Below are 6,069 nucleotides of genomic sequence, written 5' to 3'. Positions count from 1 at the left end.
GGGCCTCCTGGGTATATATAGTGATGCTAATGTTCCAGGCTAATTTTACTTGAAAACCAAGAGAAGGAGGCAGAGGGTGTCGTGAAGAAAGGGGACTTGGCTTGGCAGGGAAGCTGTGGGTTCTTTAGCAGCACAGCGGACCCGGTTCCAGAGCTGGAATTCAGACATGCTCAGCTGTAACCAAAATGCAAGCCTCATGAGTTCCACAATGAAGGCTCTTGGGTTGTGCTGAGCTGGTGAGGTGTCGGTCAAATATAAAGCTAATAGAATACTTGCTGAAAGAATATTCTGGGGCTGTCATTTATACTACCCAGAGATGTCTAACCCAGCTATGATAAAACGTTAAGTGGAAAGAAGTGAAATTAAAAGTGTTAGTCGCTCAGTTGTGTCCGACTCTTTGTGACCCCATGGACTGTAGCCCGCCAGGCTCCTCTGTCCACGGGACTCTCCAGGCTAAGAATACTGGGGTGGGTTGCCATTCCCTTGTCCAGGAGATCTTCCCAACCCAGGGATCAAACCCAGATCTCCTGCATTGCAGGCAGATTCCTTACTGCCTGAGCCACAAGTGGAAAGAAAGTGACAACTGAAGTGACATCTACATAGAAAAACAACCGTGGAAATCAAAACAAGCAGCAGTGGTTGGAAGCCATGTATCACATCAATGGTGCCCAACATGATTTGGCCCGTTTTTCTACAACAGAGTTTGGACATAAAAATCTGGGCATGTGAACAGTAGGTCCTTTTCTAAAAGGCCTTAAAATAAATCTTTCTGTGGCCTTCCACATGGTTCTTTAAGTGTCTAAAACACAGTCCATGTTCAGAATATAGACATCTTTATAAATACATAGGGCAAAATGTAGCACTTTGCCTTTTTGCACTATGTCTCAAATAGTTTTGTGTTCTTTTTTGAAGCATGAAAAGACCTTCATTGAAAGTCACAAGAAGGAAAAAAGGACTGGATATGGGGTCTCCCAACTGAATGTTGAAATGCTGACATCCACTGCTGTCATTGAATGGCTAATAAAGAATTTATTGTTTGTAACCCCTCACCGTCATGGTATCATATCCACATACATTTAGTCACCTGCCTGTGGCTGGTAAGATAGTATTATGATCCATCCTGTGCTCAGTAAGACTGAGTCTGATCTCTTAATAATAGTTGCAGAAAGTCTTGGGCTGTGTTCCTAATCAAAAGAACTCTTAATAAATTGGAATAGCATCTCTTTGTAAGGAAAATCCCTTTTTATTTTGATTTGCAGAATGGAATTTTTGTTTCCTGTCTCAGATTTCTGTATTTCTTCTTTCTGACCTTACATTTCTCTTGTGTTCTTTTAACTCATGCACATGTGTCTGTGTACAATTTTTAAAAGTAACAAATCCCTATGTATCAAAATAGTTTTATTTTTCTTGCTTTGAAATATGTATCTGGGCTAAAGTGTTAGAATTACAAAAGAAGAACATGAGGGATGTGAATACATATAAAAGGGCAGAAGAAACAGTATCTTTCTCTTAGAAGTATGATCTAAAATAGTTTGAATACTCTTCTTTGAAACTGTACTCTGAAACATTGCCATCATTTCCCCTTATGTATAGCTAGTTTGAATTAAAATGAACTCAGCAATACTGTAAGCTGTTTTCTTTGCAAACAGGAATATTCAATGTAATACTTCATGGGAAGGCAGCATGTCTATGAGTTTTTTTGCTTTTTATGATTCATTGTTTTATTCAAGAAACACTCAATTGTGTATAGTGGTAATGTCGCTGCTTTGGGAAACTGGCCATTTGTACAATTGTATAATTGTATTTCTATAATTGTAAAAAGTATTAAAACTGAACATATCAAAATGATTAGTTTTGTTTTTCTTCTTTTGCATTATGTATTTGGCCTAAAGTGTTGGAATCGCAATAGGAAGACAAGATGGGTGAATACATATAAAAAGTGCCAGACATTTTATATTATATATCATGAAATGATATCTCTTTCTTGGACATATCTTCTGAAATAGTCTTGAGTCCCCTTAGTTTGAATCTATTCTATGAAATCTTTTGCCACCATTTTCCCTTGTGTTTAACTAGTTTGAATTAAAATGAACTCAATTATAATGTGAGATTATTTTTTTTCAAATAGAAATGTATTCAACTCAATGCTTCATGAGAAGTCAGCGTGACTATTAGATTTTTCCATTATTCATTGTTTTATTCAAGAAATACCCAAATGTGTACAGTGGTGACGGTGCTTTTGGTTTGGGTAGAAACTGGCCATTTGTGCAGACCTAATCAACTCTATCCGTGCTTGGTCTAAGAATGCACCACAGGACAGAAATGCCTCTGCAGGCTCCCTGGGAGGCCAGGGCCTCACCAGGGAGAGTTTTTTGCATGGAGGGGGAGGCGAAGTGCCAGGGTCTGGCCTTGAAGTAAAACCCCAGGAATTCAGTGGTGTCATCACAATGAGAACGTCCTGTGTCCGGAGTGAACCCTCATCTACGGCACGACCGCTGATGGGGCCTGAGCTGGACATCAGGGTGTGACTTCAACCTGAGAAGGGACTCCGTCCCTGAAGCACTGGCTGCACCTGTTAAAGGCGCCAGTCCTCCTAGGAGGGCAAGGCCCCCCACATGTTGGCTCTCGGAGCAGAGACCAAGAGGAATGAGTGATGTGACTTGAATATGCCCTGAGGTCAGACTGTCAGAGTTGAAGCTGTGACCTCAGCAGTGGAGCCCTGCTTCCCTCTGGGACTGGGCGGATGGAGTCCAGGACATGGACCCCCATCCTGGGCCTGCTGGGTGGGGAGGGGAAAGGGAGGGGGACACCTGCTCTTCACACTGACTTTGCTGAGCAGCTCTCTGCTCATTCGCTCATCACACTGTCATCTGACTTACTGAACTCTAGCAAGCTTTGCTCAGGTTGACTCTAAAGTCATTTTGTCCCTTTAGGGGGACTTAGAATGAAAGAAAGTGAAGTTTCTCAGTTGTGTCCAGCTCTTTGCGACCCCATGGACTGTAGCCCACCAGGCCCCTTGGGACTTAGGTGACTCCATATACGACAGTTAATTGCACAGCTGAACCCAGAGCCTCCTTACTACTGTCTTTGAGCAACAAAGCAGATCACTGTTGCCCACACCTGTGGTCTGTCCATGTCACTGGGTTCAGGGATGGGATTTTGTGTCACCCCGTCTACACTGGGAAAATGAGACCAAGAAGTAGCAGCCTCAGTAAGTCACAGATCATGGAAGAGCCCAGGTGGCTGGTGAAACATCAGGGATGATCTTAGTGCTGCAATGTTGGTCCTTTAATGGACCGGAACCTGCTGGCCCGGAGTCGACAATAAGAAAGTAAGAGAGAGAAAGAGGCTGATATCCCCTGGTTTACGCGGAAAGCCAACAGAGTCCTGTTCTTGGGGCTCGCGCTGCTGCACGTAGGCACCAGGCGCCCTCTCCAGTGGGTGAAGGCTCAGTGCGCCTTCTCGAGAGGGTCTTAGAAGCCCGGGCAAGAAAGTGAGCTCAGCCGGCCTCCGTGCTCCAAGGAATTAGCCAGAAATAGAGAGAGAGAGAGAGAAAGAATAGAAAGAAAGAAAGGAAGACATGGGGACCCAAGCTCTGATGGAGAAAGGTGTTTTAATCAACATGGTGTGGGCATATATACTGTCTTACAAGGTGGTTATTCTCAGCAAAGATAAAGATTAAAATTCCAGACTTACAAAACATAAGACGATCCCTATCAAAGAGAGAGTTGCAAACAATCACCTTTTATCTGTATGGCTCATAAAAAGGAAGAGGGTACTTGTCACCATAATGAGAAACTAACAAAGGAAATGCCTGGATTCATCAGCCCCGGAAAAGGCGGAAAGGCGTGCCTCTCCTCTTAATTCCTGAATATTCAGGAATTAATAAGGGCCAAAGGTTTCCTGACAGATCCATAACAGCACACGGGAAGCCTCCTGTTAAATGCTTCCTGACACTGCAAGAAGTCCTGTCTGCCCCTTCCTCCAGAACAGGGTCCTGAGTGTGGATGGACAACATCGTTGTGTTGTGATGTGGATGAACTGTTGTGGATGGACACACAGGATGTTCAGCATCTGAACATCCTGGGGGTAAGATTCCCAGCTCACATAGGATGTATGTAGTGGTTTAGTCACTAAGTCGTGTCCAACTCTTTTGCGACCCCATGGACTGTAGCCTGCCAGGCTCTTCTGTCCATGGGATTCTCTAGGCAAGAATACTGGAGTGGGTTGCCATGTCTTTCTCCAGGGGATCGTCTCGACCCAGTGATCAAATCCAGATCTCCTACACTGCGGACAGATTCTTACATGGACATAGTGGAGGAAATGCATACAGAAATAACGGGGAGCCTGAGCCACAGCCTGGAGTTTGTTTGCTAACAATCACATGCCTGTGCAGAGGACTCTTTCCTTCCATTAACTGTGACCTTTGAAAGTGAGCAAAGCTGGTTGTGGTTTAACTGTTCTCATTTCTTTGTGACACCCCAGCTAGCTCTTGCACAGCCCCAACTGGTAGAGCCTGTTTGACTTTAAACATTTTCCACAAATCAACCAAAATGTGGTTTTGAGCGAATGAGCAAAGAAGCCTGAGAAAACGATACCCCATCAGCCACACCAGCGCCCTCCTGCTGCCACCGCCACCCCCACCGCCGTCCCCTTGCTGCGCCTTCGGGGCCAGGGCAGCCCAGGGCAGCTGGGGCAGGAAGCTGCTGAGAAGTTGGAAACCACAGGAGACACGGCCCAGCAGGGCCCTGGCAGGGAAATCAGCTACACAAAATTTTCAGAGATATGCAGGTTTAGCCTCTTCTTAAAATGCTATTGCTTCCATTTTTTAAATTTAATTATTAGCTCATATAGAATATAGTCAATTCACAGCATTGTGTTAATTTCAGGTGTATAGCAAAGTAAGTCAGTTATATTAATACATACATTCATTCTTTTTCAAACCCTTTTCACTCTCCTCTTTCACTTTCATCAAGAGGCTCTTTAGTTAGAGAGCTTCATCAAGAGGCACTCTGGGCTATACAGTAGGTCCTTGTTGATCATCTATTTCATATATAGTAGTTTGTATGTGTTAATTCTAAACTCCTAACTTACCCTCCCCCCATCTTTCCCCTTTCATAGCTATAGATTTGTTTTCTAAGTCTGCGAGTCTGCTTCTTTTTTTAAATATAAGTTCATTTGTATCATTATTTTACATTCCACATATAAGTGATACCATACAATATTTGTCTTTCTCTGTCTGATTTACCTCACTTAGTATGATAATCTCTAAATCTATCCATGTTGTGATAGAACTACCATTTGATTCTGGATCAGGAAGATCCCCTGGAAGAGGAAATGGCAACCTACTCCAGTATTCTTGCCTGGAAAATCCCATGGACAGAGGAACATGTTGGGCTATGGTCCATGGGGTCACAAAGATTTGGACATGACTAAGCAACCAAGCATGCCACACATGATCCAACAATCACACTCATGGGCTTATATCTGGAGAAAACCATATTTGAGAAAACATATGTACCCCAAAGTTCATTGCAGCAGTATGTACAATAGCCAAAGCTTCCCCTCTTGGCTTCTGTTGTTATTCTTGTTTAGTCACTAAGGTGTGTCTGACTTTTATCGACCCTATGGACTGTTGTCCAACAGGCTCCTCTGTCCATTGGCAGGTGGATTCTTTACTGCTAGAGCGTCCCTGGTGGCTCAGACGGTACAGAATCTGTTTGCAATGCAGGAGATGTAGGTTCCATCCCTAAGTCAGGGAGATCCTCTGGAGAAGGAAATGGCAACTTACACTAGTATTCTTGTCGGGGAAATGCCATGGACAGAGGAGCCTGGCAAGCTACAGTTCATGGAGTCAAAAAGAGTCAGACATGACTGAGCAACTAATCTATCTTCTTTACCACTGAATGACCTGGGAAGCCCTTTGACTTCTTTACTTATTACATTATTTCTTTCCAGTGAAGAAATATTTCCATATCTTTAAGATGAGAGCGACTTACTTTGTTTAAAGAGGTCTGATCAAATTAATGGGAAGCAAGGAGCCGATCTAAACTGGATTTCCTCTATCTT

The sequence above is a fragment of the Cervus elaphus genome, chromosome 18 (assembly GCF_910594005.1).
Source record: "Cervus elaphus chromosome 18, mCerEla1.1, whole genome shotgun sequence".
NCBI classification, from domain to species: domain Eukaryota; kingdom Metazoa; phylum Chordata; class Mammalia; order Artiodactyla; family Cervidae; genus Cervus; species Cervus elaphus.
The sequence above is the reverse complement of the archived record's forward strand: the minus strand, read 5'-3'. Positions refer to the sequence as shown.